Genomic DNA, 23905 nt, shown 5'->3' on the forward strand with positions numbered 1-23905 from the left:
AGTATTTCCGGTACAATTATAAATTGCATCTGCACACCCCAGCTTGTGAGTGCCTCCGGACAATTTCACACTACTCTGGTTCAGTGTCTCCCTGCTGCCCTATAAGCTTAAGAAATACATTGATACTGAACCTTCTTTGACAGCACAGGCAATTATCAGAGATCCATGTGAGTGAAGAAGGGAGGGGGCCCAAGGAAGACACAGACTGAAGGGCAGTGCTGAGGTGCTGGACTTGACTGACCCTCTCCAACTGGAAGAGCTCTTATCTCCCAAGAAGCCGGATGCCCTGACTCTGGGCCACTGGCATCACCACTGATCTCCAAACCAGATATGTCCCCAGAGAGGCCCCAAAGTCTACTTCCTCAATTATTTTTTGTCTCTGAAAAAATTCCAGTGTCCTTTGAAAGGGCTTAATGAGATGTGGCCATGTGAGGACTGTTCAAAACATCCACTCTTTAAAAAATGTTAACGGTGGTTCCATACACAGTGTTTGTGACCCCAAATTTAATGGAGGCAGGATGTAGAGCCTAGAGAAAGGAGTTTAAGAAAACATGTTTGTAAGATTAAGTCAAGACACTCTGGAGCACACCAGCTGTATAATATCATATGGATGAAAAGTAAGCATGCAACTTCATTCTCTTAAGAGTTTGGGGCAAAGGTTAAAAATAAAAGGTGTTTAATGGTTACTGGATGCAACCACCCACATACATGAAAAGTAATGAGAGCATGTCTCTCAATTTCCCATAGGTTGTCTGCCAAATTCCTGCCTCCTTCATAAGAAGACAGAATCTGCAGTGTTTTCTTTGCCATACAGATATAGCCCATGTCATTATAAACAAACGCCGCTTTCTTTGCAGCTAATAACCACAATGTGTGGGTAAGAAACCTCTCCAGTATAAATCTGTGGGGACAAGGCTGCATTGTGGGCATTAAATAATTATAACAATCTGACATGAGTCAGAGGATTGTTTTTCAATGGCGCTGCTGCACTTCAAACTTTAAAGTCAACCCCAAATTCTCTTTCCTGGCACTCTGTCTATGTGCAGGGCTATTGTGAAACAATTCTCATTCTCTACAGTTTGGTCCCATTGCAAAGAGCTGGCAACGTGGGCATTCATGAAATATTAACACATTACATTGATTTTTTTTTTTTAATACGTGTGGCCAACAGTGGATCAATTATATTACTATGAAAAGCTTTTCATAATTCATTTGGGGGCACCAAGATCTCATTTCTGGACAGCACGTGGATGATGGAGTTGACGGTATTGAAGAGGTTGGCACTCAAAGGTGCAGAACGCATTAAATGTGATAGATGGCGTAAATGACAAAAGAGGGAAAATGTTTACATCAGGCAAAATGATTGAAATAGGGTACGAGATCAACAAGTTAGGAATTAAGTCCATGCCAGTCTCTCTCCATAAACAAGAACAGAAAAATCCCAAATGCTGGCAATTTATTCCCCTTCTTGCTGACCACCATTAAGTTTATCCCACCTCCCTGAAAAGTAAAATTTGCTAATTTCTAGATGATAGAAGAATTAGTTCAAGCTATCTATACTCTGAAGTACCTTTATTCCAAGAACATTTATAGTTTATTAAAAATTCCAATTTTGAAGGGGTGAAATAATAGTGTGGTAGGGAATATAATTCAGTCCCGGCAGTACAAGGCTTGAAAGAATAAGAGTCTCCTCACTAGTGTGAGCCCCAGGGGTGCCTGGCATGTGTTTCGGCTGATCCGGCAGCTAGCGAACACAAGAGATATTTCTCTTTAATCACACAGTGTGCACGACCCTCCCATAGGCTCTGAGGGAACCCTTCATCAGACATGGGAACAAACACCATTCCAAGCCAGCAGGCTTCTGGCCACACTGCCCTGAAGACGAGAGAAGGCATCTTGAAGAATAGGTTTCTCATTGTAATGTTGTAGTAACCTGTGTCCAACTTTGTCTCCTGCCTAAACTGTGAGCATCTCAAGAGCACGACCAGGACTTACTCATCTTGAGATTCTTTTCCCTAGCACTGGGATTTGCACACAAGATGTGGTAAAGGAATAGCAACAGGGTGTAAATTCTCCCTCTCCCTCTGGAAGTCTTGCACCTCACTTGTCTGTAGAAACTAAATTCTTTCTCTTTCTTGCACTGGTCCATGGCATCACCAGGAGAAAAAAAAGTTCATCCCAAAGAACATCTTCCTGATCTCCAGAATTAGGGGCCCAACATGGAAATATACCTAATAAGCTGACAAATGTTTTCAGTTACTCTGAGCTTATAAGCCACTAGGAATACCAAAAAAGGGGCGGGATGATTTAAGCTATTGAACTAGAAATCCCCTAGAAAATAAATGTGCACAAGAAAAGGGGCTCCTGGGGCAAATGACCAAAATCTTGGCTCCAATGCCTTGAAAACTGGACCATGTACGAGAGCCATTCTTAGAATGCTGTTCCAAAACCTTACAGGGGATTTCCAGAGGACCTAGTGGGAATGTGGTCACTCATACACTGGAACGAAAGAGGGCAGTGGCTAGGTGGGCAACTTGACTCCATCTAGCCCAAGTGGACATAGCTGCAATGGTACTAGGTTGATAAGAACCCCCTCAAGTACAGAATGGCACACAGAGGCTCAGCTCAGGAGACACCTGGCATCAGCCCCTTGATGGCTGCCCAACACAGAGCAGTCCCCAGTTTGCTCAGCCTTCACAGAGGCCCTGCCTGGGTTCACAAGAACCCTCAATCTTCAGAAAAACTAAAAGACTTTGGTCAGAGGCAAATCAAAACCTAAAGTGCTATAACAAGTAATTTAAAAAGATTAGATTGATGTCATATTTATAATCTTAACTCACTGCGTTCCTTCTCTGCCCTGAGCCAGTGAAGTAACAGGAAAGAATTCACTGATCTTTAGGGCAGGCAACAACTTACATGTGTTGGTGTAGCCAACACCTGCTCTCTTATGCACGCCAATGCTAAAAACACACAAGAAATTTCTTCTTTGTCCCCATCTGTGTTCTGAAGAAAATAAAGGCCAACACACAAGTACACACACCAACACCCTCTAAGACTGTCAAATCCCTGAGCTTCTGCATACAATTTAGCCCAATCATCACCAAGTCATTGTAATTACTTATTACTTGGTTATATTTAGCTAAATTTTTCACCTAGAACACTTGTTACCAGAGACATGACATGATGTCCGTGCCCACTTTTAATTAAGGAGGAAGGTCAACGCACACACAGCCACACAAGTGTCTTTCACATTTTTGCAGCTTGGGTTCATTACATTTCTGAGACATTTTTTCTTCTCCAGATTCCTATACTTAATATCCATACTTTCTGAACTACTTTAAATGTCCTACCATCAAGCAGGATTTTTAGAACATTTTGAAAAACAAAAACCAGAAAGAAACCGCTGGGGCAGGGACAGCCTTGTTTGTTCCAGAGGCAGCTGGGAGCCCTCCCTCTTGCTGGAGGGTCTCTACTGCAAATGAGGCGGTGGCCAAGCTTTCTGGGAGGGAGGAGGGGGAGGCTTCCCAACCACAGGAGCCAGTCTTCCAGGCCGCTGGGAGAAACACAGATTCCATTTTCAACTCATCCTCTCTGAGATTTGGGGACAGGAGCTCTGCAGCCACAGAATGAAACCCACCCCGTACCCACAAACAAAGACCAGCTTTGACGTTGACCAGCTTGTCTGCGTCTTTCCTTTTTCAACAGTGGTTTAACAGCAACATCTCCATTAAGCTCTTAGTCAGCACCCATTACCAGACTCAGTTCTGCACTAGGTGCCTGTTCCTGAGAGTAATGAAAGAGAAAAGCATGCCTGGCCCACGTGGAGGTAGCATTCCCTGATGGGTGGAGAGGCATGTACAGACAATGTTTTGGGACAATTGGAGGGTGGCTAGACCTGAGATCAAGATTTCTGGCTCTCTCGCTTACCGTGTGACCAGTTTCCTAACCTGTCTAAACCTCTTGACCTTCCTGAGGCTGGGGATTAAATGAGACAATATGTGCAAAGAGTCTCAGTGCTGTTATTTATTTGACTTCCAAATCACTTCTGATCTCTTCTTCCCCTCCATGACACTGGGGCAGAGCCTTGGCATTCGTGACAGGGACAAGCCCCTCAGGCACCCTGAAGCCAAAGGTACCCTCCCTGGCCCAGTCACAGAGGATCGGATCCTTTCCATGTAGAGCTCTCTAGATAGGCCACAGGGGCTAGAGGGGGACCAGGGATTTCAACCACACCTCTTCAGTGCTGGCAGAGGCCCCCTCACACACTCTTACATTGGTTCCTACAACCTTCTAAGGTGCCGTTAGCTATGTACACATCTGTTTCAAAGGGAACAAAGTCTGTCTTCAAGAGCTAGAGCAGAACCAGCGCTCCAACACAGCCCCAGTGGGCCAGGACACTGTCTCTGCTGAAGACAGAGCTCCTACGCACTCCTGGGGCGCCCAGGCCTTCCTGAGGCCTCGGATGTGGCCTCAACAGTCAGAGTGTGGTCTCTGGCCTCTGCCAGACATCCTCCTTCCACAGAGGGCATACAACAACATACACTGTGAGCAAGGCCACTTGCCACTCCTCCCCACACGTCAGCCCTGTGACCAGTGAGGGTGGTGGGCAGCAAGCAGGAGGTAAAGGGAATGAGACACAGCTCCCAGAACAGCTTGCTTGTGTCCAACTGTAGAGAACCTGGATGCACTGCCAACGGGGAAAGAAACACCCTCCTTGTAGCACTTGTTCAGGGCCTCAGACTTGTGGTCAGCCCCTCCCAACTGTGTCCAGGACCCAGCTGGACCCAGGCTGGACCCCACCTTCTCTCCTCCACGTTGGGCGGTAAACTCAGGCACGGCTTGCTAAAGGAGAGACACGCCCCACGCTAAGTCCAAAGAGAACCTGGAGACCCAGATGCACTTGCAGCTTGGCACGCCACCACCCTCCAGCACCACTACAACTCCTGAGGATGGAAGGAGAGCAGACACGTAGAGTACCTGCTACGAGCCAAAGGTGTCATGAATACCCAATATCATCTCACTGAATCCTTACACAGCCTTACAAAGAAGGTACACACCAAGGTTCAGAGAGGTTAAGTAGTTCACATGAAGTCACACAGCTCTTTTCTCATAGAGAGGCTTCTGGGCTCCTCATCTTCCATTTCCAGAAAAGAAAAGCACAGTTCTTAGCTTTAACACTATGCTACTTATCAAAAGCATCGCTGTAAAAAATGAAACGCACACACACAGAGTTTGGGAACTGTTATCTCCCCAGTCTCACACTTGGGATGCCCACACGAACTGCTGTAAGGGCAGCATGGGGCCATGGAGCTTCCTCTCTTCAGCACCACCCTCCTTCCAATCCCTTATTTGGATCATTTGAAACTCTCTTAAAGCAGCTCTCTCAATGGGTGACTGAAAGATGGCATTTCCACAATTTCATAGGGAAAAGAAATACCCAACAGCTGCCCTGGCTGCCAAGCATCCAAAATGGTAGAAGTGCTTCCAGGACTCCAAGGGAGCCCCCAGGCACCTGCCTCTATAGCTCCACCATCCTATGCAACAACATCCTCACCCAGGACTGGACCCCTCCCTTCCAGCTCCAAGCCAGCTCCACCTGTCTGGTTTGCCTGCTGCTTGTGGGCCATTGTCTGCCCATGGAACCCCCTGATAAAGGTTCACCAGAAGCATCTGGACACCAGCTATTCTGCCCATAAATACTCACCATGTGCCCTCTTAGTTCAGAACATCATGGTCACTAATCACAGACCTTTTCCTTCATACCAGGCACCTGCTACATTAAGCCATTTCTTCCCAGTCTGGCCAGGTGCCTTCAAAAAGGTTATTCTACTGAATTCTTGCTGCATTTGAAATCTCACTGGGTATAGAGATGACCTGCATTGCAGCCCATTAGGCATAATTCACTAGCTCAGCATTCCTGAACCCAGAGGAGCACTCAGCCACCACTTCCCCAAAGGGAGTAATTCAGTGAAGACATTTGACTGATACCCTCTGGTCCTGAATTGAGTGGATTCACACTTACCAATAGGAATTCAAGAAAAACTTTGTGCTTCTAGCATCTCCTAGACTAAGCTTTCTCTTGATAAATCTCATAGGTTTCATATTAGATACTGTATTTGGAAGAAGATTGAATACAAGCAATAATTCAGAATTCTATTTTAAAATTTTTGTTTTTTAAAAGCTTGTGCCAATGTGAATTTTCCCCTGTACTGTCCCTATATTTATTACAGATCTGTTGTCCACATAAAGCTGAGACCTCCTGGAGCACAGGGACAAATATGTTCATCATTTCCATCTCCCCAGTGACCAGCAGATAGTTAAGTGCTCTTTTAACTGTCACCTTTTCAGGATTCTAATAATGACAATACCAAGTAGGGATGCACTCTTCCAATTAATCCCTGAAACCCTGCCTTTCACTCACATCTAGCCCCAAGCATCCACCCCAGGAAGCCATCACTGAGTAAGTGGTGGCAAGAGGGTCATTTCCCCTCCCATCCCTGTAAACCCAGGAAGCAATTTTCTCAGTCCACAGCCACAAGCCAAAAGCCACAAGCTCAAAAGCCCATGTGTATCATAAAGACAGTATTTCTGAACATGTTAGCTCTGGCTGTTGTATAACCGATCTGTGTGAGATGATCTGGTCATAGGTATATGTCAGAATCAGCAACCAAATAGTGGCTTAGAGGGGCTCTTTTCAGCACAGCGGCAAGAGCATCACAATGCAAAAGGGCAGAGACCACTTCTTGCTGGTTTCTGACCCAGTTTAGAAGAAGTTACATCTACAACACCCTAGACTCAATACAGCTTGGAATCCCCCTTCCCCCACACACACACACACACACACACACACACACACACACACACACACACACACACAATCTGTGATAACTAAGGACCTACATTTCCATCCCGGGGTCTTAAGTGGATTTGGGACCACTCCACTGTGGACAAGGCCACTTCCGTAAGACTTCCTACTGGGTCCCACTTCAGGATGCCTTTCTTCATGGAGGTAGACACCCCTCTCTGGCCCTGACTCTTGCTTGGCATGTCCCCCTTGCATGAGGTGCTCCCACCTGCTCTGGATTGAGGGAGGATCCCTGGCCCCATAGATGCTGATATGGGACATGGAGAAGACCTTATAGAAAAAGTCCTCAACAAATTCACAACAGGAAGGGTCTTAATGTCAGGTTACTATGTTCCAAGAAACAACAACAAAACTGCTTTTTAAGCAAGGAAAGGCAATAGGGGGCTCAGTGGCTCATTTAACTAAGAAGTCTTATTCTAGCAGCTCAGATGCATCCATGCACCTGCCTCCCACTACGTTAGTAACTGGTTCCAACCAGTGACCAGTCCTGCTCATGTGGAGGAGGCTCCTTATTAAAGAAAACTGCTACCAAAGTTACAAACCTCACATCCTCGCACACACCATCCACAGGATGCAAGACTCTCTTCCAAAAGCTCCAGTGAAAGAAAGCTTTACTTTTCCAGGAGTCGCAGAAAGGTATCTCCTCTATCTCACTGGTTCCGACCAGGCAGGTAACATCCCTCAGCCAATCTCTGTGGACATAGCTTTTTGACTTACGTCAGTCACGGTCCACCTCACCCAAGTGAGGTCAATCTCACCCACATCACCTAACAGACTGGGTGGGGCAGGGATGGCTGGCCTGTGTGCTTTTGGTAAGAAGAGGAGAATGGATGCTGAGGAGGCTCTCAATTAACATCCTCTATAGCTACGGAGCATTTAAGTAGCTGCTGGCCACCTCCACACAAATGACTCCCAGCCTCACAGGCTGAGATGAGAGCAGCCATCTCGCCAGCCTAGGGAAAGAAGTCTTACTTGCCAGCAGTCACTAGAGGAGAAAGAGTCAGCAGCCCCAACAACCTATCCCAGGGCCAGGGAAAAGGAGACAACTTCCCTAGAGGCACAGAACCGAGACCTCTCTGGCCAAGGGCCATAGAAAGTACTTCACCATGAGGAACCTCCATGGTGACACCATCTACTGTGCTTGTCATCACAAAAGACCTAGTGCTGGGCACCAACCCACCACTGGTGACACTGCTGGACCCAAGGGTGCATGCAGGACAGCCCCAGTCACAGCAAAAGTCTTAAATCTGCAAAGACACTCAGAAGACTGAGCAGGGATGTGGAGAGGGAGGAAAACGTGCCTCAGGCAGAGAGGCCAAGACCAAAGCTTCTGAGCTCTCCTGTCAGCAAGGAGCCAGAGTTCTCCCAGCATACCCCTAGTTTGAGAAAATGGGGGGAAATGTCTCTGAGTACAATCTGGTCGTTTTCCCAGGCTTAGACCCCCACAGAGAAAATGTTGCAGAATCCATACATTTGTACCTAAATCCCTAAGCTCCTTCATGCCTTAAAAAAAAAAGCTCTCACCTGTTACTAGTTACTTAGGATTATGAAAAGAGGGTTCTTTATTTCTTTCCCTGGCCTCTTGGTCCAGAGAAGCTTCCTTCATGCCTCAGGAGTACTTCCATAGCCACATGACTGATTGACAAGCACAGGGCTCAGGGTGCACGAGGTAAAGCCTGGTTCCTCTGGCTGGAACTGGAGCCGAGTAGTCGTCCTGTATACAGAAGACTCCATGGATCTTAGTGGAGGCCCAGCCAGTCTCCAGGGGTGAAGCGCAGGAAGTTGGATTTTGACAGCCCCTCCTTAGGCTCAAGTGGCAGCACTGTCATTTTATGCCTGCTGCAAAGAAAGGCAGTACCACGGAGGTGAGGGACGGCTGGGCCCAAAGTCCTGGCTGTACCTAAGGTTGCCAGGAGAGGGAGTGGGAGTGGGGAGAGCTCTTCTGGCTAGATCAAGAAATATGGTCTTTGAAGATCTGGGGGTGTGCACACAAGGACATCAACCACACTGGTGACATTCCTCCAGGTGGCACTTCTTGACTGCCTACTAGACACAAGGCCAGGTCCACGAATGAGGACTAGCCATGAGTGCAATGCAGCACCCTACCTCTAACACTCGTGCCACCAATGTGGACAGCAATGGGTTTAAATCTTCTGGATCCAATGTACCTCAGTACAGAGTGGGATTAAAGGTTCTACCACTGTGTGAAGGTCGTGGTAAGGAGTTCACTAGAAAAAGAATCAGGAAGCTGAGGATCTAACATCCTAAGGTACAATGACCTATGGGGTCTAGTAGGACCAGGACTGGATGGTGAGAGGACCCATCACTGAGGGTCCACTGCTTTTCCTTCAAAGCCTGCCCGTTCGCGTGTCCCTGGGGTCTGCAAACTCCTTCCTGCTTGCTGCATCAGGAAGAGTTTAACTCTAATAATGACCACACACACTAAGAAAGAAAGTGCTTATGCCGTATCTAGTAAGAACATTTTGATTTCTGCTTGGGATGGGCCCCATTGCTTTTCTTAACATAGGCTCAGAATTAAAATTTCCAGTTCAGAATAGGATTTCACAGTCCCTTCCTCCCCTTCTAGCTACTATGACAGCATTTGTTAGAATCACACAGGCTTTTTACCTGTATCATTATAGCTACCTTATGAGGTGGCTGTTCTTCTCCCCACTCTACAGATAAGGAAACAAACTCATGTTATTTTTTTTCAATACCAAGAATGAGAAAGAAAACACAGTTGACAACTTTAAAGTACATTCATGGGGATGACTATGGGCAGAAAAGTTGAAAATTGTGCCTGTTCAGGAAATTCTGTGAATCACACTTGTTGCTTTCTCCCTACTGTCACAAAAAAAAAAAGATAGAGGCTTAGTAATTAGAGAAAATGTCCACCTCTCCACTAATATGGGGTGTGGGGTTGCAGCTAGCATTCTCTGGGTAGTCCCATACTAGGTACATCTTATTTTCAGAGCACATTAAGCACTATTGTCTCCCCTCTTACAAAGGAAAGAAAACAAGGCTTGAGGAAAGGTAGGAGGCAGGGGAGATGCCTTCACTTTGGGCTGCTAGAAACCAACTAAATAGTAGTAGTAGCTACTCCAGAAAAGGTCAGACTCTTGCATCGTGGTTCATTGGGCCTCAACTAGAGAAGGCTCCAGGGAAGAGCTGAGGATACAGGAATGCCACCCTGCAGGAGGTCTGCTGTCCCATTCTGTGGCCAATCCCTGATTCACTCTGGGCTCTATTTTATGAGCCTGCTATGACATGTAATTTCCCCGTCTATATTTGAGGCCAGTATTTGATTATTCCTGGGGGAGACTATTTAAGCATAAATCACTAAAAATAATGATAGCCACAAGTTACTTGGGAAATGGAATGAATAGTGCGTTTAGAAACAAAAATAATTTTCCTTCTCATCCTTTCCCCATGTTTTCTGAGGCTATGTACTCTCCTCATTTAGAAAAAGAAACTAAGTTTTTCCTTTATCCTCTTATGTTTTATGCCCAAAGAGGAAAAACCATACCCTTCAAAACCACTTTGCGCATAAGCAATAAATCACATGTAAGATTCTGGCTACTTAGGATTTTTTGCAGATGGGTGAGGACTACAATCTGCTATCTAGGATGGAAAGCAGGACACAGCAACCACAGGACCCAGTGCAGCTCTCAGCACCCATCCAGGGCTAGTCACTGCCAAACACTTCAAAGCATTACTTACCACAACTTAACAGGTGAAACCTAAGAGAAGGAATGTTTCCTCGCATTCCTTTGGAGTTTACATAGGTTCTATTGGAGAGGTTCTTTTACCATCAAATGTTACTTTTATATAAACCCTCAGGCCTTCCTTACACAAGGGGGCTCATGACAATTTGTAGTTTGCATTTACTGAATGTTGACTATGCACTAAGCTCTTCACCTGTACTTTTTAATCCTTACACCCACCTTATAACATAGGCACTATATTATTCAATCCATTTTACAGATGAGAAAACTGAAACTTGAAGACAGGTTAAGTAACTTGCCCAAGGTTACACAGGTAACCAAGAAGCAGCAGAGCCAGGAGCAAGAACCAGGACTATGATTTTGGCACTTACCCCCTCCACAGTAAACCATTATACTACACTGCATCCTGCCGTATGTTACATACACAAAAAGACATTTTAAGGTATCCTGTGGAGAATTCGTTTCCTAATAATAAAACTGTATTTTGAGCTGACAGAAATATAACTATACACTTCGGCAAAAAGAAAAATCAAAAAACAAAACAACAACAACAAAAAAACCCACTAAAGATTGGCCAGTTTCACTTTCTTTAAAAACTCCTCAGACAAAAATCACCTTAGTCTGATCAACATACTAACATTATTGCTTGCAAATACTTTTGCAAAAAGGAAGAGCTTTCATATTTGAGAATTTTACTGTGAAAACTAGCATAACATTTCTGTCTTTGCTGTTATGCTCAGCAAAATCACCTTAGTCTGATCAACATACTAACATTATTGCTTGCAAATACTTTTGCAAAAAGGGAGAGCTTTCATATTTGAGAATTTTATTGTGAAAACTAGCATAACATTTCTGTCTTTGCTGTTATGCTCAGTATTTTCACATCGTTTTTTTTAAAACAACCTGCAATGCAATTTGCTTCCCCAGAAAATTGTATTACATGTGATTCTTATTGCAACCCACTTATTACTAGTTACATTTGGTAAAAATTTTTTCCTCAAACAGCCTCAGGATTTTGCCTATGGCAGCCACCCTAGGCAATCAGCACAACCTGCAATTCTTATAGGCAATTTCACAGTTGCAGGAACTTCATAGCACACATCTGCATGTCTACAAAGCATATGAGAGAATTCAAACCTGACCTAACAATGATCACCTATTTTTTACTCAACTTTCAAAACATGATGATGTTTAGATTATTCACAAGGTTAAAGGGCAAGTTACTTAGGCCAACCCAACTACTTGGTTGAAACTACTCAGTTTCAAGGTCAGACACTTGAAAGCCAGTTGGAAGTTGGCCATGTTTTTATCCATATTCAGTACAGTCCTTAGACCTGGCCATAGGGCCCAATGTGGGCCCTAGACTTTAGAGGGCCCTTCTCTAGTCATCTTCTGGCCACACTCCTCCTCCCAAGGTGAGAAGTCTTTGAGGATCAAGGGACAGTCCCCCCTGCCATTGAAACACCCATCCCCCATCTTTTATACCATGGACTAAGAACCTGAGACTCCAGAATTCCCAGACCAAGAACCGTGTTCCATTTCCAAGGCCTGTGCAGGCCACTTCACTGAGTCTTTTCTCAAAAGGCTGTCTTATGTCACTGGTATGTGCACCCTTCAGTGGAAGGAGTGGCCCAGGGGCAGCTGTTTGGGGGAGCAGAGAGTGGAGGAGGGTTTGCTCCTGCAGTCTGGAATATCCATATGCACTTGTTTTCAGATGCAAACTGTGGCGGGAAGAGAAGGAGGCAGGCCCCTAAATTTGAACCTGGGTTCCAAGTTAATACGAAGGTATATTTTCAAACTAGGAGGCTAGAAAAACTTATTTAAGAGTTTATTAACTTGAATTATAACTTTTATATATTTCAACATATAGTATATGAGCTTCCACTTCCACTTGTCTCAAGCTCCATAAATATTACAGGCAAGTCTGGCCATACCCAAACACGAAAGTGCTGCCATCGTAAATGGTCAAATGAGACGCTAACACAGACCCTCGAAATTTATAAACCAGTCTGTCAATTCAGGCATTAGAAAACACTCAGCAAAATTCCTAACGAAAAAATAAAAGAAACTTCATAAAACCACCTAATCAACCTAGAGCAGCAACAAATGGAGCTGTAAAACTACCTTGATTTAAATAGATCAATTCTTTAGAAGGTACACTGTGTATCAATCAATGCTTCAACAAGTTACTAATCTTTATCTAATTACCCAACACATGATCCTGTAGACATAGTCTCAATTTCTAAAACCTCATGGGTTGTGCTAAAACCACAATGCATAACTATCAAAAGCAAAAAGATCACTATTACGTCTATCACTCATGGCAATTGTACCATCTTTGAGATCAAGTATTTTGCAAATAAAAAGGACAAACTCAACATGGATAGATCTAAGTCCCCAACTTTAGTGGTTCTATATCAGAGACAGCCTTTATAACAATATAATAATTTATATTCAGCAAGGAAACATTACATAATCTTTAATTCTCAGTTAAGGAATTAGACATGCACCCTATATAATTATGACATAACAACTATAGTGAACTGGGCCTGAGTTGTGATTCTGGAGAAAAGGATTTCCTGCAGTAAAAATTACTCATCTCATAAACTACAGTTACAAATGTCCTAACATCTCTAAATTGATTGTATTCAGCTGCCCCCTAAAAGAGATAAATAAATAATATAAAGTAGGCATGTTAATTGTGATACATATCTTCCTTCATTACTAGCATCTGTCTCCCAGGCAGATAACAGGCCTGCTCCGTGACAGAATTGTTATGACTTAAAATTTTAAAGGAGATTCATTATATTGTTTGATCTTCACAGCGAACCACCAAATTGTCATTCGACCCCTGCTTAAACACTTCCTACTATACTTGTATCCTGCAGCAAAAGTCTAGTCCACCTTTGTAGGATTATTAGAAAACAATCTTTTTTAACTGAGACAAAATTTGACTGCCTTTTAAGATGCTTCCATTATATACAGGGTCTACAGGACAAACCTGCTTCTTCTTGACCCATGACCATCCTTCAGATCTTTTAAAACAACTCTTGTTTCTTTGCAGGGTATGACATGTGATTTCTTGTTCTCTTTATTGTCTGGGTTGTTCTCCTCTGAAGAGGCTCCACAATTTACAGTCTCTTTAAAGGGGGCTTTCTTTTGTCCACCTTTGTGTCCCTAGTACATAGAAAGGTACCTGGCACACAGTATGTGGGAGGGAGGGAAAGAAGACAGAACACCCAGCTCCAAGTGTGTTCTAATATGGTGAGCGTCCTCTCCTCTATCCACACAGCTGAGATGACATTCACTTCCGCAGAAGCCACATTTATGAACTTATGATCTCACAGTCAACAAAAACCACACAGCACTGCTGAGTCAAATGTTCACTGCCTTATACCAGGACTTCACGGTACCTTTATCGCTCTACAGTATCCTCTTTCTTAGATGAACCCATTCCTCCAGCATGGGCAGAGTTTTTGTACTCTGAATCAGGCCCACGCTGAATATGCTCACCCTCTCCAGGCTTTGTATTATCTCCACAAAGGACAGCATGCAAATGTGAGCCAGTGCAGAAGACAGGAGAGCAACCACCAGAAATGATCTCCTATTTCATCATAAACCATACTCTTTGCAAGGCTCATAGACTATGTCTCTATTTTTGACAAAGTAGATATAACTAAAAATCATATCAAATGCCTTGTTTACCTACTACATTAACTGCAGTTTTCTGCTTAATATGTTTACCAAAAAAAGAAAAGAAGCTAGCCTGGTAAGATCTGTTCTCAGTGAATTCATGCTAGGACCAAGTGATCACCACTAGGAAAAAGCCATATTTGTCAGTACACATTTATGGGAGTTAAATGCTCAAGAATGGTCTGCTGCATTGAATTCAAAGCCAAATGTCACAAGCTTAGAAAGCACTTTACCCCACAGAGTTTCCTTAAAAGGGTATGAAGAATGGAAGCATCATAAGACAGAGTCTTTCCAAATTAATATTTTGAAGAGAACGCCACTTATTTAAGTATCCAAAGGTACATCAAAAAGTTCATGGAAAGGCCGGCCCGGTGGCGCACTCGGTAGAATGCGGCGCTTGGGAGTGTGGCGGCGCTCCCGCCGAGGGTTCGGATCCCATATAGAGACCAGTCCGCTCACTGGTTGAGCGTGGTGCAGGCACGACACTGAGGGTTGCGATCCCGTTGCCGGTTGCGGTACGGGCGCGACACCGAGGGTTGCAATCCTGTTGGTCACGAAAAAAAAGACAAAAAGGAACGCGACACTGAGGGTTGCGATCCCGTTGCCGGTCGCGGTACGGGCGCGACACCGAGGGTTGCAATCCTGTTGGTCACGAAAAAAAAGACAAAAAGGAAAAAAAAAAAAAGTTCATGGAAAAATGGAATTAAAAGATAATGTAAGTCTTTCCGTGAAATTTTTGAAGACTCCTCAGATGAACTCTGGTGCATGGGCCTAAAAATTAAATTCTACTACCTTAACACAGGTCCCAAGAAAAACTCACAAAATAGCTGGGCTTCATAGTTTTCCTAAATATACTTAGGGATCTGATCATGCATGTACACCTCCAAATTTAACCAGCCCCGATGACAAAAGTCTTCCAGAGCACTGCCATCTGTGACGCACAACTCCCAACCCCACCAGCAGAGGCACAAGGCTTCAATATTTGGGGTGAGAGTTTGTGTCCCATAAAACCAACCCATCTGGATGGGAATTTGATAACCTCGGGCAGGCAACCACTCCTTAGAACACTGGATTCCCGTCTTTACCTTACTTATACTAGAGCCTGGTTTGCAGGATTACTCTTTGGGGTACAGGAGACCCCATTCAGTGACTGACAGAAACATGGTAGGCACTGAGGAAACGCGACTGTCTTCCTTCCCTCTCACCTCCCCTTTGTGATAAAGCTCCTAAAAGTCCCAGCACAGTGGGACACATAGTCAGCACTCAATCCACATGAAAAGCCAAGAAAATTATTATCTTTGTTGTGTGGCTTGTGGAAAATCCATAGTTCCCCTTCCTATACTAACAACAAGCCTCCTGAAGCTGCCTTCTTCTCACACACAATCCACTTAAACCATCTAAGCTACAGGTAAGAAAGAAGCCCTTCCTCATTATGAGTAAAAACAAAGCTGCTCTAATTCACATTCAGACTTGTAATCCTTCATCCAAGGGCTTTCAGAAATGCCAAGACCCTCAGGGAAGTGAAATTTCCTCGAATGTACAGCGGCTGAGAACACCCGGGGTTTCGAGATGACTAATAATGGAAATGTACTATAAACAGGGAATATTAAAGAGCTCACCAAGCCTCTCAGGGAATGGGAGGGAAAAAATCCTCACAGTTCAAGGCCTGGTGGAGAGAATGGCAGTATTCTGGCAAACCAAAAAATATAGGTGAAAATGTTAGGCAGGCACAACTTTTTTTTCACCTACTCCAGAGCCCAGGTCCGTCCTGGTGGGGACGAGGCCCCTGGGCTCTTTGCTACCATGGTGTTTTTCTATCCTGACAATTTACTTCCCCAACAGGCATGCCGCCAACTCAAATGAGACTCAGAGCAGTGAAAAGCCCTTCAGGTAAACAGTGTGATAAGCTAAACTGAAAAACTAGACAATGTTTTTGGACTATGAGGTAGTTGCTATGGAGACAGTTGCTAATTAACTGCTTTCAACCAGGAGAACAAAGGGCTCGGGGCAGGCAGGCCTCTGTATCTCTGAGTGAGCAATGCCTCAAGCTTTGCACAACCGCAATCGCTCATATCTGGAATACCTGAGACCTGGCTGGGTTTGCTACATGCCTAAAGAAATGACAGAAGTGCATTTTCTTCATCTTGACCTGGATTAACAGCACCTTACCACCAGGACCTCTTGGGGAAGCACGAAGCACAGAGGAACACAGATTCAGGGGAACTGGCCCACCACCGCCACCAGCCAGGCGCTTTCCTAAATAGTATCTCCATCCCTGCCTGGAGACAAAACTGAACTATCTGAATGAAGGGTACGGGGAGAGACATGCAATTGTTTTAAATAATGTATTCTACTTTACATGCTTTATTAAAGAAAACAAAAGCCCATAAGTTCAAAGGGAATAGATAAACTGCCCCTTCTTCAGGATTCACTTTCCTCAAGTAAAAAAGTGGATATTTCTCAAAAACAAACAAGAAAAACCATAATCATTCCATATTTCCAAGACCCACACACTGCAGACACTCAATAAATAATAACAACACACTTCATTGTAATCTGACTTATCACTGAGAGATTTTCTCCTCGGACACCAACCCATGCTGACCTGGCTGGTTCAAACTTGGACTTGGAGGTTATATTGGTGCCCTGAGACTGAAATGTTCTGTGCTAACGGGTTGACCTTTGAGCTATATCCAGTTAAAACCAAAGATTTATATTCCCTTCACAAATATTTAAACTCAAGCACGAATATAGTGACCAAAGACTTCTTGTGAGTACTGTCTCACTCCACAGAGACCCGAGAGTACCTATTTTAGCCCTCAGCCTAATTTCAGTTTACGCTAAATAAATCTACATTAAGTAAATGTCAAACCCAACCAATCTATTGTGTGATATGCTCTGCCTCCCCAGAACAAAATCAATTTTTTTTTTTTTTTAATCTTAAGAATCACTGATCAATATAGCCTGTGAACAACCCACCTTCATTATCAGAGGCAGAATCTGGATTAACCACATTATGATCCTGAATGAAATACAATACGATTCTCTTTGACTCTGTGGCGACAATGCACACAAACATATTCAGGAAAGTCCATGATCTTCTGGATCATTGAAATCCATCCAAGAGTGTGGGCTTTAGGAGAAACAGGCCCAAGTTCAAACCAAGGCTCCCACAGCTAATGCAATACTGACCCCTCTGAGTGTCAGTTTTCACATCTGCAAAATAAGAATACTAATACTAACTCAGAGAGTTACTGAGATAATTCAGTGACTTAAAGTGTTTACTACAGTTCCTAGCCTATAGTAAGTACTCAAATATCACAGCTATTAATTAAAACCTCCATTAATGTACTACTCTTCTTTAAAATGGGATAAAACTGCTGGAGGTCCTAGTTTCTACCTCTGCGGCCAACCTCTTGAAAAGAGAAAAGGGGATTTTGTGTCTGTGCTGTGACTCTCTCCACCATACCAAGCACCCTCCTCTCCACAATGGCCCATCAATACCAATCACCATATAGAACTTAAGAAGATCTCACTACAGTGAAAATTGCAGGGATTGGCCCAATTGTCAAATCCTACCCCAACGTCTGGGATAAACTCAGTCCTTTTTTGTGAAACCAAGGAGTTAAATTCTTGCTTTGCAGATGGCAGCTTTTTAATAAGGCTTTCAGCCCAAACCCCTTGTGCCTGGGTTAAATTTCATCAGCCATTGCCCAAGGGCATCTCACCTCTTCTCATTTCAATCTCTCTTTCCTCTGCTCCTTCCAGCTGTGGTTCCAGCAATCCCCATCCGTCCACATATTCAATAGAATTTATCAGCCAACAACTTTGCGTCCACATATTCAATAGAATTTATCAGCCAACAACTTTGTGCCAAGCACAGTGCCAATGTTGAAAACACTAAGATGTAACCAACCCCATTCATAAGGAGTTCTTAGGCTAGTGCATAAGATAAAGACATATACATAGTGTAGGACACTTACAAATCTGAGATTAGCCTTGTGCTAGCGGAAGCACATGGTGCTTGGAGGTGGCGGGTGGTATTCCCAGAGTGAGGCCAACTTCCACCCCAGAGGAGAAAACCATGGCTCCTGAGAATCTTTTTCCTTTTCATGCCACCATTCACTTTCATCACATTTCCTTTTGTCCCCAGGTGTATGTTAAGTACAGGGATCAAGGAGGGCCTATAGCCAGGAAAACAAAAGTGGGAGGAGGAGAGAGGAGGAAAGCTGACCTTGAATGAGCACATTAGGGAGCATTCCCTGATTAACAGCCAGCTCTACAGCTTGGCTTCTTGCCTCCCACCACCTCATCACCAGCATAACAGGAACAATAACTGTGTTTCCTGTCAATTTTCCCCACTGGCATGAGAACTCTCCAACAGCAGAAGCCTTATCTCATTTCTACCTGGAGCACCTACTATGGTGCCTGGCACATAGCTGCTCAATAAAAGCTTGCTACACTGAACTAAACTGAAGGCTACAGCCTTTGGTCATTTGTGCAAGATCAAGAAGCTAAGAGGTAAAAGTGGACTGGAACTCAGAGCTCTGACTCATTCATTCTCCTGCACTGGGTGGCTGCAGATCTTTCCTAAAAGAGACTACTTAGCTCTGGGGTGCAAAAGGTAATCATCTTATGACAAGATGTATTTACATAACAGATGGGCTCCCCAGCTTCAAATAGCTCCTTAAAACCTTCTTTCACCCAGCTTTATTAGCCTGTGCAACTAAAACTGGGAACACTCCCTTATTGTATGTTGTATTTAATTATTACCATTATGTATTTATTCTCCTGGGGTTCCTGAGTCTAAAGATACCAAGAAAAATCCTATATAATTTACTCTTTTGTTATCAAAGAAAAATGAGGAAAAAAAATTCCTTGTGGCATCTGATAATCACCCCCTCTTTCAAAAAGAATGCATTCTCAATCCCCCTACTTTCACATTTTACCATATAGGCCTGGGATATAGGTTAAAAAAAATTTTTTTTAAAAAAGCAAAAAACTTCAAGAAAAACAATAGAGATCACAAATCCCCCTACTTTCACATTTTACCATATAGGCCTGGGATATAGGTTAAAAAAAATTTTTTTTTAAAAAGCAAAAATCTTCAAGAAAAACAATAGAGATCACAAGACTTCCCAAGTTACAAGCAGCATAATGGTGTGGGAAGAAACAGGGATTAAGAGGACTCGGATTCAAATTCCACTGTACTAATCACATTAAGGACACAGTTCGGTCTCTTAACCTCTCTAAGCCACTTACTTCATTTGTTAAATGGAAATGAATAATAACTCTTCTTACCAGGATTGTTGGACTAAGGGAGATAATATCTGAAAAAGCAATTATAAACTATAAAGCACTACAGAAGATTTTTTTAGTAGGTGTTTAAACGCAGACACACACACACACATGCACACCCCCATCTGTTGCCAATCTTAAGAGGGAAATACAAGTACAACCATGACCATAAAAAAGGAACCAGAACCATGTATGGGGATAAAAGCCATAGAACTAGACATCTAATTGCAAATAACAGACATTTTACCACCTGAATAATTATTAGAGGCCAAGTAATATGAAAAAGAGTATTTGTTAAGATTCTTTTTTTCAAAAAACAAAAAATGCCCTGAACTAGGTGTGTGATTGTTAAGCCCTTTAACTGCTCTGTGCCCAGATTCCCTATCTGTGAAATGGGGATAATGAGTAGAGAACCTACTTCTCAGGGCTGATGTGAAATTTAAATGAGTTAATATTTGTAAAGTACTTAGATCAATGCCTGGCACATTTCTTATTTGATAGATAGGTAGGTAAATAAACAAATAGAAGATAAACATGTATTCTTCATTTTTCCATAATAACCAGATTTTGAGCCCCCATGACAGGTCCACAGATAATAGAAGCCTAGTAGGACATACCAAACTTCACCTGAGTAAGCAGACACAAAGCATTCTAATCTTTTTATTCTAACAGGGTGCCAACAAGCAGAATGCCAGATTTTTTTTTTTTTCTCCAGGTGGAGAGGTCAGGGGAGGAGGAGAGAAAAGTCAAACCAATTCATGACCTGAGACTAGATGGCTGACTGCTTCCCTAGTAAGTGGATGGCACCGCATCCGGATATCCAACCATCTCCACAGAAACTCAAGTTCCTCTTGTAGAAACAGAACACTCAGGATTCTACAACGTTTGTACCAAAGGAAGAGAGACCAGTCCGGTTTTGGTGCCAAATTCAGCTGTAAATACAAGGTGTTTTTCCCCGTTAGTAATTACAGATGAGAACTTTACTTTTGACATATAAATCATAAGGCATTCTTGATTTACATTTTTAAATAATTATACCCACCACGGGTTCCAATTCCCTTCATGCATTTATTTGACCAGAAGCACTGAGTTCCTACTGTATGCACAGCTGTGCCTTGCAGTGGGGGAAAAAACAGAAATCAAATCCCAGGCCTTGAAGAAGACAGTTTAACACCAACTGAGCCCTGCCTTTAGGGAGCTTCCAATCTAGCTGGGGAAACAGAACACTTGCATATTACACGTTAAACATCAATATAAGTGAAATCACAACATTGTTAATGAAAAGGTGCTAGACAAAATGAGTGTTCTTCCAGTTAGAAGGAAAGAGAGAAAAATCAAGGCAGGATGGAGTGGTCAGGACAGACATGGTGGAGACGGAACTGAAACAGGAAGTCTCCATTGACAGGAAAAGCACGGGGCAGGCACGAGGAGGCGGGCTGTCCAGAAGACAGGCATGCACATCACCTCCAATCAGCAGTCAGCAAACTTCCATGGGGGCCTCTTATCTGTCAATCTGTCAATCACAGAGTGTGGGAACAGAAGGAAGTGTGGGGAAAGCAAAAAGAATAGTGTGGCTGGAGCTGAGACCACCAGGAAAGTAGCGCAAGATAACAGTGGGAGTATAGGTAGAGTTACATTTTATTTTACATATGTATTTTTTTATATATATGTTATATATTATATGTAATGAAAGGGTAATTTTAATTTCTATAGCAGGAATGAAAAACATGACTGGAGGCTCAATTAGGTATTAGGCAATTAGGATTTGGGTGGTGAAAATGGTAAGGAAAAATTAACATATAAAAGATGTTCCAAAGGAGAATGGAAAAGTCAGGGATTGAATATATATCCCACAGGGAAAATTGAATAGTAGGGCTAACTAGGAGGTTTCAAAGCCAAAAGGCTTGGAAAAATAATAGATGGGATACACTAGCACAAAAGAAGGAAGCCATGGGCTGGCTGGCTGGTTAGCTCAGTTGGTTAGAGCATAGTGCTGATAACACCAAGGTCAAGGGTTCAGATCCCCTTACCAGCCAACTACCCAAAACAATAAAAAAAAAAAATGTTAAAACAAAAAAAAGGAAGCCAGAAAACAAGAGAAGTCAGTGGGTTCCATTCTGAATGTATGTAGTATTCAGCTGATGAAAAGATATTCCTCTGAAAGGGAAATAAATGGTAGTCCTTTGCACAGACATGATAGTAAAATTGGCAGAGTGGAGGAAACCCCCAGAAAGAGGAAGAAGAGAATAAAAAAAGATAAACACTGCTGGTGGGGTCAGGAGAAGGAAGCTCAGTAAAAAAAAGAGAGAAAAAAGCATCCAAGATGGAAGGGCTGTACTATGGAGATCAAAGTAGAAGAGACTTTCAGGATAGGGGTGGGCAGCACACCAGGGATGCAAAATGCTGCACAAAAGTCAAGGGGTCCAGGAATGAGAAAGGGACACTAGAATTGTCAATGAATAAGTTGCCAACCATCTCTAAAAGCCCTGGTCTGAGGACTAAATGCAAGCTAAATAAATCAAGACCCAAACTGAAATGAGCCATGCTATGGTTTGAATGTTTGTCCCCTCCAAAGCTCATGTTGAAACTTAATCCCCAATATGGTATTTGAAAGGTGGGGTCTTTAAGATGTGATTGGATTGTGAGAACTATGCCCTCATGAATGGAACACATTTCAGTGAGACCAACCATGCTGGCTTTCAATTCATGAATTAATGGGTTAATGGTTTAATAGGTTATCAGGGAGCAGACTAGGAGCTTTACAAGGAGAGGAAGAAAGCATGTGGAAACGCTCTTGCTCAGCCCTTGCCATATGATACTTTGCACCCCTTCGGGACTGTGCCAATGTCCCCCTCCCAAGAAGGCCCTCACCTGATGTGCCCCCCTGGACCCTGGACTTCTCAGACCCCAAAACTGTAAGCAATAAACCTCTTTTCTTCTACATTATCCAGTTTCAAGTATTGTTATAAGCAATAGAAAACTGACTAATATAGGTCCCCTCCCTACACTCTATGGTTTCCCAAAGATCAGCTAATGGAAGGACTGACAGAACAGAGTGTGAGGAAACAGCAGGGCAAGATGGTCTGAACATGTTAACCTTCCTTCTTCAAGTCTATTTCGGTGGAGGATTAAAAGCTAAGATGTCACTATCCAGAATACCAGCTCCTCCCCTCACCAAAGCAAAACGTACAGCAGGAAATATACCTGTAGGTGTTAAAGGTTGCTCACATTTTATTCTGAAAACTTCCAATAACTCTTCCATGTTTATTGCTATATCAAGAATCACTAAACATCTCAGTGCCTGTGCAGTCCTCTATCCTGCAACTTTTCTTTGTACCCCAAGGTAATCTAAGGAACACATTTCAGTGAGACCAACCATGCTGGCTTTCTATGGGTTTTCTTTTCCAATTTAACAAACACTGAGTGCCTGCTATTGCTATCCCAATAGCACCTTTCACGCCCCCACCCTCATGTTCTCAGTCCCAATAAATAGGCTGCAACTGCTCACTTAGTATCTTTAAGAGGTTAAGTCAGAAAAGAAATGCAGTGTGATCTTCTTTGCTCCGAAAATCTGCCTTCTCTGAAATAAACCCTCCCCCCCCAACCCCTGCTTCTGTGCTATTGTGGAAATAAAAAGTAGAGCCTGTGCAGATAGAATTCTCACCTGAAGAGTCTGGACACTCCTCCAGAGATGAACATCTCCAGCCCCCCAGTGGTTCTCAGCTTGCACTGTAAATCGGAATGGCCTGGGCAGCTTTTAAAAAATACAAATGCTTGCTACGTCACCAGAGATCTGTTTCAACTGACTTGGGATGAGGCTCTCATCAGTGTTATTTGTTTTCTTGGGTTGTTTTTTAAGTTTCTCAAGCAAATCCAATATGCAATCAGGGTTGAGGAGCAGTGTGCCACACCAAGCCAGGTGTCTTATCAACTTGAGTGTGCATCCAAATCACCGGGGGTCTTGTTAGAAGTAGGTGCTGGTTCTGTAGGTCTGAGGTGGAGCCTAAGAATCTGCATTTCTGACAAGCTCCCAGGTGCTGCTGATGCTGTCAGTCCATGGACCACATTTGGAGGAGTAAGAGAGGAGAGTCTGGGCCTCCGTGTTTCTTATTAGCTTTCCAGGTGATTCTGACACTCCAAAGTTTAGTGGAAAGAGAACAGGCTTTAGGGTCAACTGACCTGGGTTACAATCCTGGCCCCAACACTTCCTAATTGTGATCATGTCCAAATTACTCATCCTCTTTAACCACGTGTGCTTATGTACAACATGAGGGTTATGGGTTGAACTGTGTCCCCCCCAAAAATATGTTGAAATCCTAACCCT

The 23905-nt window shown here is 43.4% G+C and overlaps 1 protein-coding gene and 1 non-coding gene across 5 annotated transcripts in view; one reads left to right on the forward strand and one right to left on the reverse strand.

Annotated features, from left to right (window-relative positions):
- The window catches only part of TEAD1 (TEA domain family member 1 (SV40 transcriptional enhancer factor)), a 165506-nt gene that overhangs the window by 110051 nt on the left and 31550 nt on the right, over nt 1-23905 (reverse strand). The window lies entirely within an intron of this gene.
- On the forward strand, nt 21543-21617 carry TRNAI-GAU. The gene has a single exon. It is a non-coding gene; the product is annotated as a tRNA-Ile (tRNA).

Source organism: Galeopterus variegatus, unplaced genomic scaffold, assembly GCF_000696425.1.
Source record: "Galeopterus variegatus unplaced genomic scaffold, G_variegatus-3.0.2 Scaffold1011, whole genome shotgun sequence".
Classification (NCBI taxonomy): domain Eukaryota; kingdom Metazoa; phylum Chordata; class Mammalia; order Dermoptera; family Cynocephalidae; genus Galeopterus; species Galeopterus variegatus.